Genomic DNA, 12,302 nt, shown 5'->3' on the forward strand with positions numbered 1-12,302 from the left:
TTTCGTTCCGTGTACACTATTAAGTGATGAATCATGTTATCATTTAAAAATATATCATATTTTCTTAGCTGCTTGACAGTATTTTTCCCAAGTACATTACACAATATCAGATAGTGGTGACAGAGTACTATTAAAACAGTATCAAATACCAAACATGAAACATTAATATGTCTGCCTTCATATGCTATTATATTTCTGCTCCAATTCATTAGTGTTACTGATAATAATAGAATTATATGTTTCTAATAGTATATAATAACAGTATAAGTACATTGAGAAACACTTGTGTTATCATAGGCTATAAATCATTTAGAAACCAAAATGTAAAGAAGGGAAACAAATCAATACTAAGTGTGGAAAAATCAAATCATTTTCTAAGTTTATTTTAAAGATACAGACAAAAGTAATCGTATTTCTCCCCATTTATTCTTTCTATCTTGGTCTTGATGACCCTTCCTACTTCATATATAGCATGTAAAAGAAGAGTATACTAGTCAAAGAGTTTATTTAACCTCTAAATGTGAACACTTGTAATTATGCTTCACTAATGATATTAATATGTAGAAAATAGTAGAGGCAGGTTTAGCATAAATTGAAGGATAGATAATTTTGTAATTCAGAAAATGAGGAACAATGCAAAAGAATGAGAGGGAAGAAATTATTAATACCAAAGTGAATTCTGGCAGAGTAAATGGACAATTTGAATTAATCTTTCTATTTTTATTTTTTCAAGCACTTTAAGACCAAATGGATGAAATTCATTTTAACACAAATAACTCATAATATAAAAATGCCCAGAAAATAATATATTCTGAGTTCATAAATAATTTTTAATGATACTTCATGGATTTGAAGTCAGGAGTCTTATAATTTATTTCTATCATCACAGTTTTCCATAAAGGGGCACATTCTCATTTTCATATTCATTTCCATTTCACTGGCATATTATTTCTCTTATGCCTCTCTTCCAAACACACATATATTTCCACTTCTCCTCAAACTTGTGGAACCAGTTTAAATACAAATTTGATCCTAATTGGAGCCATTAGCTTGCTTCAGACTCATGCTCATCATTCAGTATAAGCTTATTCTGTTATAAATGGGAAAACAATCTTCACAGAAATGGAAAATTTTACAAGTAATGAAAAACACACGTTCACTATTTTAAAATAATAAAATATTTGCATTTGAATAAAGGATATTTCCCCAGCCATAGTTCCTTCCACTTTCCATTTGTGCAACTATTTGTCATTTCTTCAGGTTGTAGCTGATACTTGTAGTGTACTTTTATATCAAAGGGCTTCCCCTAAACTCACTTGCTGGTCTTCAACCTCTTTTTCTCCACCACGTCCCCAGAGATACTTTATGCTACTAAAATTTGCATTTTAACACCAAGTCTTTATTATCACTTTGGGCACTATCTGTAGGTTGTCATAGGTTATAAATGTTCTCCAGAGTATAACATTAATAGCAAGAGAAGTTGACAGAGCACATCACATAATATCAACTATGTTCAATGCAGGACAGTGGATGAGCTCTTGTGGGCAGTGTGGGCTACAGATGTGCTCAAAGGCTTAGTGCCTGAGAATATCTCGTAACGTGTTACACTAATTTTCACTGGCTGGGATTTCAAATCAGCTGTCACACAGCATGGGAAAACTATGTACTAACAGGATACTCTAACAACATATATTTTGGAAACAATATTTTAAAGAAAACTGTCCTATAACTAGATCTGGGTATTCATGTATGTGTCATATTATGTGTTGGATAATTTTGGTATATTTATAAACTGGTCAAGAATTAACTGATATCTTCATGCTTTTGAGTTTAATCAAAGAAACTCTCTAGAAAGAGTATATTACTATACCTAGAAAGAAAGTACAGCATAGTCAGTAAGAATATAGACTCAGCGTCAAACTTTATTGAGCCTGACTCCTTCACTCCTTAGCTGTGATACTATGGGCAAGTTAGTGAACCTCTCTGTGTACTGTTTTCTTTTACGTAAACTCAAAACTTTCTCTTCTGAAAGCTGGGTGGAATGGGCACCCTTAATACTATGCATTTCACATAATTATTTGAAGTTTAAATAATTGTCAAATGCTTAAAACAGCCCTTTGTATATTCTAAGCACTATGTAACTGCTATTACAGAAGAATAAGTTTTGCAGCATTATTTTAAATAATGTAATATAAAAGAGAGGAGGTGTTTGCTGTCATCTGTGGCACGTGCAAATCTAGAAAGCTCTTCAGTGACACATGGCCATGACTTGACACCAGTAGGATTCCTGTTTGGAATGGCATTTTCACAAGTTCATTAACAAACATGATGAATGGATTATTTTCACTTCAGTGCTTTTCACTAAAAATTTTTATGTGGAATAGAATGGAAGAGCTAGGAGACACAAATCCCCAATTTGATCACCCACCTGCTTAACAAGTCTAGCTCATTTATTATAAACACATGTGGATGGAACTCATAGCTACAAAAATGACAAAGAAGGATATTAAGCACTGCCACTTACTTGAAGCTTCTGGGCTAAATGGACTACAATTCTGATTCATGAGAGAAATTTCAAGAGAATAGTTTCTGAAGATGAAAAATATGTCAAAAGCTTCTCCACTTACGATATGTCACGCAGAGGATAAACACTCCATGGTGTATTAACTTTTGATGGCTGTAACATAGGTGTTTGTTAGTCAAACTGGGATTTAATGCCGGTTAGAGGTGATAGATTAATGGTTCTGAAACATCACATCATCTGTATATTCATAGAGGAGGTAATGAAGTTAATGGCTTTCATCTATTCTATATAATGCATCTTGTGTACAAGTATTCCTGAGCTCTTTATGTACTACAATGCTTTTATTTTCTTGATTTTTAGAAGAACCATTTTATTTTACTTTTCCTGGTTATTATTTTCAACAGCAGATTTCAAAAACATTTCCAAGCCATTACCATTTATCATAACTATTCCCCTTTCCTTTTGCCAAAATACATTTGACATTACTTGTGAAATATTTATTAAATGAAGCCTATGTATTAACCATATTAATGAACTTGCATTCTGTATTTGAGCATGTATTTTTATCAAATCTAAGCTGCCATTGCTTGTGATTCATACAAGTATTGTATATAGTGTTAAAAACAAAGGGAAAAAACACTAACACCATCAATTAAAGTAAAGCAAACTGTAAAATATAGGATACATTCACATTTCTGACATATTAAATTATGAAAATATTTGAATTGCAAAGTAAATAAAATATATTATTTGGTTCTTCAGGATCATGGTAAAATAATTGTCTTAGAATTATATAATTTTTGATAGCAACTAATAAAATTAATTCTGGCTTGTTTGCGTAGATCCTAAAATTAGGCTAGAGTTACATTATTCTGCACAAAATAAACAAGTGGATGTGAGTGGTATGGGGAGTGGACTTGGGAATGGGAAAATAGTCATAATATCATATAGTTTTTAGTCCACACAACTTTATAATATGAAACATTTTGAGAATACTTAGATTTATGAAGTCTGGACTAAAACTCATAAGTCTCAAATGAAAAAAACAAGTCAGCAAATATGTAATTGCCATTATCTCTTTTGGACTGTAAATTATTTCAGGAAGTAATGGCATACAATGACCAGAAACTAACAAAACCTTGTCTTGAATCCTTTTAATATGCCATTATCTCAAAAAAGGACTATATTTGAAATAATTTATCCTGAATCTCACATTTTTTCATGTGATTAACTGATTTCATATGCAATATTTGAGAATTCTGTGTGTGTATATCGATCATCTATCTATTTATTTTTGTTAACAAGTATAAAGGGCAAAAAAGAGGGAAACTTCCAAATACAATATATTTAATCTTGGCACATACCTTTAATAGTAATGTGAGTGTAATGGGCCCAGTAGTTAAATGACAAATATTTGTAAGGATGAGAGTGGAATAAGATAGCTCATGTCAGTCAGAGGTAGGTGATGGGAAATGTGGAGGATTTTTTTTTTTTGCCACTTTAAGTACATTAAATGAAAAACTCTATTACTCTTCAAGAATAAAACTAAACCAAAATCTTTTCCTAAACCACTTAATCAAGTTGCTACCATGATTGTGCATTTCAGTTGCTATATCACATTCTATTGGAAACTACCAGTCTAGAGACTTCCAACTCACGAAGAGCTATGAGACGGCTTGTCACAAAACTGTTAGACTTTTACTACTGGTCTTTATTAGACCAAGGTGACTATTGGCATCATGTTATTGGCTCTTCCTAAAAGAGGTATAAGCAAGTCCTGCTGGTTCTCTTTAAGTTTCATGCCAGGGAATAAGGAAGGAAAACAGAATAGTTGAGAGAAGAAGAATAAATCAGGTATATCTTAATAATATTTTTAAACTATGAGAAAAAGATAAAAGCATTGTGAGTCACCTCTGGTCCTAAAAGCTCAGCTTTCTAGAGTCTGAATATACCCATAAATTATGCAAACTTTTTAAAGGTAATTAAAATGGGGTTTCTGAAACTCAAAGCCCAGTACTGTACATTGTCCCGTAAACTGCTTATGAAAGTCAGCATCGTTTTGTTTTTATAGCAACACACAGTATGTTTTCAAAACTTTGCTATATATATTGGGTCAGCAGTTGTCTGTTCTCAGTCCTTGGTGTGCTCTTGGAAGAAGAATGACCAGACACACCAAAAGCAAGGCAAGCTTGAAACAAAGTTTATTGAGGAAGGACAAGATAGGTTTACACAGCATAAGCAAGATACAGGTTCACAGAGGAAAAGCAAGATAACATTTGCCACAGAATGACGAACGGGCCCCCTTGTCGTGACAAAAGGGCTCTGGTAGTGGTATGGGGTCTTGTTTTATAGTGTCTGGATTGGGCCCTCCTCATGGTTCAGACATCACCACTGAACCACTTTGACGGACAGTTAACAGCATGATAATTAGCCTTAGGTTACTCTAGGTCACTTCCTAGATCCTATTGTGCCTGGGCTGCCTGGCCCTTGGAACTGGGGAATTCCCTGCATTCTTTTGCAGATTCCCAGGGTCTTCCTCCTTCCCAAGTGTGGGAGTTGCTGAGGCAAGATCAAGGTGGGGCAGCACCAAAACCTGGGCCACCTTTGTCTTTCTTCCCCAGGTGGGGCAATTGCTTGAGGCAGCACCAAGGCAAGGCACCCACCTTTGTCCCTTGGAGGGTCAGAGGTCCCTTCCTATCTACCTAACAGATACTATAGATAAATATAGGTAATGAAACATAAGATATAAACCATGTGCTCCAAGAACTTTATGCTTTCAGTGGGACAGAAAAACTAAAAGCATGAAGTATCAGAATTCTTTTAAAAATTTAAAAATACAAAATAATATGGTATATTTTGTTTAACAAGCATTTATATGTTTTATAGGAGTTTAGAAAGATTAGGATCAATAGAGACTACAGCATTTAAGAAAGTTTTCATGGAATGAAAACATTTAGGGGAAGAAACTAGACAGAGGTGAGATTCGAATGGTGGATGACTAGGACAACCACAGAGGGAAAGCATTCTAGGTAATGCGTGTGATGATTACTAAACATTGCAGTTTGTGTGACAATACAGGGACTCTCCTGATTAAAAACACTAAAGATTAGGGCAAAACAAAAACAATGAGATTACAGGATATTTATTCTGAAAGCCAAACAATGTGATTTTAAATTGGTGAATTATTAATAGGAACTAAAAGGACTTTAAAATTTTATTTGTTCATTTATGTGTTATGATTTTACAAGAAACATTATTGCATGATGAAAACCATACTTTTAGGAAGGTTTACTGCTGACAACTGGGCTTCTGTTTTATTATTAAGAGTCAGAGTTAAAAAGATAAAGAAGGCTTTAGTGCTGAAATTGGATTTTAATCTTATGATCAAGATTATGTTTCCAATTAACTGACTAATTTGTTGCCCTAGTAAATGAACCCTATTTAAGAGAATGGACTATACATTCATTCTGTCACTTCCCTTTTCCCTAGATTCTAGGTATTTCCCCTACCACTCTTATGGTAAGGCATCTTCTATGTGGTCTTAGATTTTGATGATGCTATAAATTTGACTGAAATATTTGAGCTTCTCTTATATTTTTTACAGAGTTATCCTTCATATGCTCTAAGCTTTCCTCAGGAAATCAGATCTGAACCTTTCCAGCTTCAACACCTTTATAGCATTGCCCTTTCTCATTGACATAACTTGATCTGTCCCAACTTTGCCATCAGCCACGCTCACTTTTCATTATAAATCTGGTAATGGTTGATTTTTAAAGTAAAGATTAAACCATTTGTTAAATGACAAAATAATGGAGCTATCTAGGGAACGAAAATAGTTCCAGATAAAAATCAAAAGATACGGCAAATTCTACTGTAGCAATAAAATTAAATTAAGCCTAGGCCCAGACCCAAATTGTGGTGCAAATGTGATTATGACAGCATAAACATGTATGTAGTGATAATATTGTTTTGCTAATCAATGTTTCCTCTGTGATGATATTGCAGGCACAAAATGAATACGCCCTATAACTCTCTATCTAAGAATGCAGACAGGGATGCAATCACACAGTGCTACAGCTGAGGAAGGCTTGTTGCACCAGTAAGAGACACAGTTTCTAGGTATATACAGTTACTTATGATTTGTCTCAGACAAACAAGATCAAATAGGCAACAAATTTCAAACTTATGCCTTGTGAAATGGCTAGATACTCTAAACTGTTTTGTTCATTTAAGGAAAACCAAAAACTAAACTGTTTTGTTCATTTAAGGAAAACCAGCTATGTTGAAAGGGAGGCAAAGTAGTAATTATAACTTATACTTAGGACGACAATATAGCTTATCATCCACCTAGGAAATTACTGAGACTATAAGTGTGAATAATTAATTAGATATTTATTACAACAGGTATAGACTAGAACCAGGACAGTCCTGGTAGAACAGAGATATATTATCACACTAATTATACTGCATCAGAATGACTGATTCAAAGAAAATTCAGATGAAGGCCATTACTGAAATAGCATTAGATCCACTGGGCAAATCTTTCAGAGATGACTATATTTTAATCACCTTATATAACTGTTAATAGTAAGTTAGTACTATCATCAGTTAAAATATACACATAATGAATTTATTTACTTATTTTATAATAAGTGTGGAGGATTAAAGTTATTATTACAAAGTATCAATCCACTGATTTTCTTCCAACCTATTACGATTATTGTCAAACATACAATAATGTTGAGTAAATTTTATAGTGAACATATGTAAAATTAACCTACCACTTAGATTTTGCAACTAATAGTTTACTTACTCTGTCATGTATGTATCAGCCTATTCATTCAAAAATACATCATGATTTCATCTAATATTTTTCCTGAATTTTAAATCAAATTGTGGGTGCAAGTATGCTTTCTTGAAAACTTCAGCATCCATATCATTTACTAATGTTCAGTATTTATTTATAGTATTTACCTCTTGAGGGAAAATTTATATACAATGAAATGCTCAAATATTAAATGCATATATTCTGGGTATTGACAAATGCATACACATTTGTGACTCAAATCCCTATTAAGTTACGCAGAACATTCCTTTATGACCTTTCCAGTCTATCTCTGTTCAACCTCCACCCCTCAAAAGTATCCATACAATGTTCCAACATTTTCCCCACCATAGATTTGTTCTATATCTTCTAGAATTTTATATAAATAGAATCACATAGTATGCACACTTTTGTATGAGGTTTTTTTGCACACAGAATTTTTATCTTGAGATGTATTCGAGTTCTTGTATGATTTAGTTGATTATTGCATATTATTGCTGAGTAGTATTCTATTATATTAATATATAACAGCTTGTTTATCCATTCTATTATTTATAAACACCTGAGTTACCTTGAGTGTTTATCTATAATGAATAAACCTGTTGAGAACCATTAGAAAGAGGTTATAATTTTTGCCTCAAATGTCAATCATAATTTTAAAAACTTAAAAGAAAAATCTATTGTATTTATCCATGTGTTTGCTCAGTCTGTTCATCATTCTTTCCTCCTGATTTCTGTTCCAAAAGTCCTTCATTTTTCCTTTCCTTTCTGGTTAGAGAACGTCATTTAGTACTATTTTTAGGATACCTGGGCTAGTGACAAATTCTCTTAGTCTTCCTTCATCTGGGAACGTTTTGATTTCTAGTTTATCAGAAAGGATATTTTCACTGGATATAGAGCTCTGGGCCCTTTTCTTTCAGCACAAGAAAACTGCTTCCTCTGGCCTCCATAATTTCTGATGAAAAATTCGCTGTCATCTAAATTTCTTTCTCACTTCCTCTTGCTGCTTTTGAGATTATTTTCTTTCTTTTTAGCTTTTAGTTGTTTGACTGTGTCAATTTATCCTGCTTATTTCTTTTGCCTAATTTGGGGATTTTTTTTAAGTTGGCTTCCACTGATACCACTCCATCAGGGGAAGGAGTACTTTTTATTGCTAGTGGCATAGAAATATAATTAAAAATGTAAAAATAATTTGATAAATATTTGACATGGTTGATAGCTTATATATAAAACCATAATGTGAATAAGCAAAAAAAAAGCAAATAGTACAATACAAAACCAAATGTCCTAAATTTATGGTAATAGTTATTAAAGTAGAAGAATACAATTTATAGTGATGGTGTCATATATGATTCAAAACATATTGTATTTCAACTTATAAATTAATATGACATTCCCTGGAAAAATAAATTACTTAAGGAGTTCAAATCTGACAGAGTGAAGTCAAAGCTTCTTTGAGGATATTAAATAAAGTTGTTTCATGAAAAATGCATGGGAAAAAGGTTATGTCTAAATTAATAGATTATTCCGTATTACACGTGATGCTTAATATATGACCATAATACTATTTTATCTTTATCGTCACAATTTATTTATTAAAATTTATCAAAAAGTTTTTGGAGTGGTATTTTCATTGGGGAAAAAAGTTGTCATTTTATATTCGTTTTCAATTATAATTAGGTATGTACAATAACATGAAATCCTGAATTTTGCTTTAAATATTTTCATACACAGTGTGAAATACACAGTGTGTATTTTCATACACACGCTGCTTATGACAGGTATATGTTCTGAGGAGGTGGTCTTTTGCCATTGTGTGAACATTATGGAGTGCACTTACACACACCTAGATGGTATAGCCTACTGTACACCTAGGCTATATGGTGCAGCCCATTACTCCCAAGCCACAAACCTGTATAGCATGTTACTGTATAGAATACTGTAGGCCACTGTAGCACAATGGTAAGTATTTGTGCATCTAAACATCCCTAAACCTAGAATAGGTACAGTGAAAATACAGTATAAAATATAAAAAATTATATACCATTTTAGGGTACTTAATAGGAATGGAGATTTCAGGACTAGAAGTTGCTCTGGGTGAGTCTGTGAGTGAGTGGTGAGTGAATGTGAAGGCTTAGGACATTACTGTAGACTTTATAAACACTATTCTTATACTACACTACATTTATGGGAAAATTTTGTCTTTCATAATAAATTAAGATAGCTTACTATAACTTTTCTACTTTTTAAACTTTAAAATTATTTTTAACTTTCTGGTTCTCTTATAAGTTTAGCTTAAAACACAATCACATTGTACAGCTGTACAAAAATATTTTCTTTCTTTATATTCTTATTCTATAAGCTTTTTTCTATTTTTTTTTTTTTTGTTTTTTTACTTTTTAAATTTTTTTTTTTTTAATATCAGACACAACACACTTTAGCCAAGGCCTATGCAGGGTCAGGATCATCAAGACATCGCTAGGTTACAGGAATTATTCAGCTCCATTATATTCTTACAGGCACTATTGTATATATGGTTCATCATCAACTGAAACATTGCTATGCAGTACACAATTATATTAATTTGTTAAATGGCTTCTGATATTTGGTATTAAATATTAAGAGCTGTTAACTTTAAAAAAGAGCAGTATGATATGATGATGCAATCAAAACTTTAAAAAAGAGCAGTATGATATGATGATGCAATCATTAAGCATCCTGTTTAAATATTTTTTATTTTTTTTTGAAATAAAATCTACCCATTTGAAAATTAATTTCAAGTTTTAATGTGTGGATATAGAGAAAAGGTAATTTTCACATATTCTTTCAATACCACAATTTTCTCCCAAATCCTACATTCAATTCCAGATATTTTTTAACACAGTTGTTTTCTGATAGCTTTATTTTTCCCATGTGTCTACTATGGTTATGTCTGAAACAGTGCAGGACATAGTCTTCAGGATTTTTATACACATGTGTGCATATTTATTTCTCATGGCTACAACTAATATTAACTTCAAAATATTCAAAATGTCAGCTTCTATTTTAGGCCTTCAGAAATCAATTCTTAATTTTAAGCAATTTTAAGCAATGGCATAAGACTGACAGATGACAGTAGAAACTATCATTTTTATGGGGAATACTTTGCATGAACTATCTCATTTGTAAAAATAACTCTAAGAAATTAAAAATATTTTCAAGTCACTTTTTCTAGATGAGACAACTGATGTTAAAAAAAGATGAAGTAACTTGCCCAATGATACACAACAATGCTAAAGACAATCTTCTTTTCTTCAATTTCAAATGAAGTTTAAGACAATATATATTAGAAAGATATGAGTTAAAGCATTGACATTTGATCATTGATGAGTATAACTAATCTATTTTTTTTTTTTTTTTTGAGACAGAGTCTCACTCTGTTGCCTGGGCTAGAGTGCCATGGCATCAGCCTAGCTCACAGCAACCTCAAACTCCTGGGCTCGAGCAATCCTTCTGCCTCAGCCTCCCAAGCAGCTGGGACTACAGGCATGTGCCACCATGCCCTGCTAATTTTTTATATATATTTTTAGCTGTCCAGCTAATTTCTTTCTATTTTTTTAGTAGAGACGGGGTCTCACTCTTGCTCAGGCTGGTCTGGAACTCCTGACCTCAAACGATCTGCCCACCTTGGCCTCCCAGAGTGCTAGGATTACAGGCGTGAGCCACCATGCCAGCCCAAGAGTATAGCTACTCTTGACTTCAATATCTTAGTATTTATAAAGAAAGAGTACTCAAGTTGGGGTTCATGTGGACAGAGAAGAAATACATGTAAGGGAGATAATGATCCTTAGTGATGTTATATGTACTGATTTTAAGTCCATTATCACATTTCATAGAGGCAATATTTTTAATAATCAGATGTATGTGTTATAAAATCATATTGAATGGAATACACTAGCTATAAATTGCTCAATCCTCATAAGGGTAATTAATTCTTGCTAAAATTGAATTAGTTATTATTATTATTCCCCTTTTAGAGATGAGGAAATTATAGTACAGGGCTCTTCAGTAAACTGATCAAGGTAATGTGAATAGATGGTGTTAAATTCTGAGCTACGGCTCTCTAACCCCAGAGCCTGTGCTTTCATTCATTGCATCCTACATACATTGTTATTTGCTTTAAAAGGATGGCAAAAAAGTTTTGGGTTTTCCCTTGTTTTCCCCTATTCTTTAGCTCCAAAAATGATAAACAGGAAACCTAAAAATGCCATTTTTTCCCACTGAATTCTGAAAGTCTAAGTGATTCTGTAACAATACAGTTTCAGGAACTGAAATCATTAAATTGATGTTACAAAAATTATCAAAATTAAGTCTCATTTCCTTAAGAATTAGAGGTCAGAACCTCACAGTCTACCACTCTGAGAATCTTTTGTTCAAGATTTGCTTTAACCCAGGGTGGTAACTTAGAGCAGCTGTGAGTACAATGGGATTATCATTTGTGCCTAATTTGACAGAAGATTAAATGGATTTTTAGTGTTTAAGAAAAGAAAGTCATAGACAAGATTTGTCAGAATATATTTCTATTTGTATATCATAAATCCATTTCACATCATCTTTCAGTGCTCATAGCTAGCAGAATGTCACTCTGAATTTGTCTTTGATTTGAATGTGGATGCTGATCTTCTGTATAAAAATTGGTGACTAGTGGTCACTTTATAGTAGCCAACATATTTGCTTCCAACAATTCTCTGGTGCTAGACATGAAAAGAAATTTAAATTCTCAAACTATTAAACTGATTATAGCCTTTTGATAAGCCCTATTTTCTGATTAGAGGTTAAGGTATGATTAATGAAGGTGGAAGTTTATTGCTTCTTTTATTTAATAGCTGGAACTAATGATAATTTCATGTCCCTGCTGCTGCTCTAACCGGTATAACGTATTGGAAATAGAAAAACTTTTAAGAGTCAGCATTG

Source organism: Eulemur rufifrons, chromosome 17 (genome assembly GCF_041146395.1).
Source record: "Eulemur rufifrons isolate Redbay chromosome 17, OSU_ERuf_1, whole genome shotgun sequence".
NCBI lineage: Eukaryota > Metazoa > Chordata > Mammalia > Primates > Lemuridae > Eulemur > Eulemur rufifrons.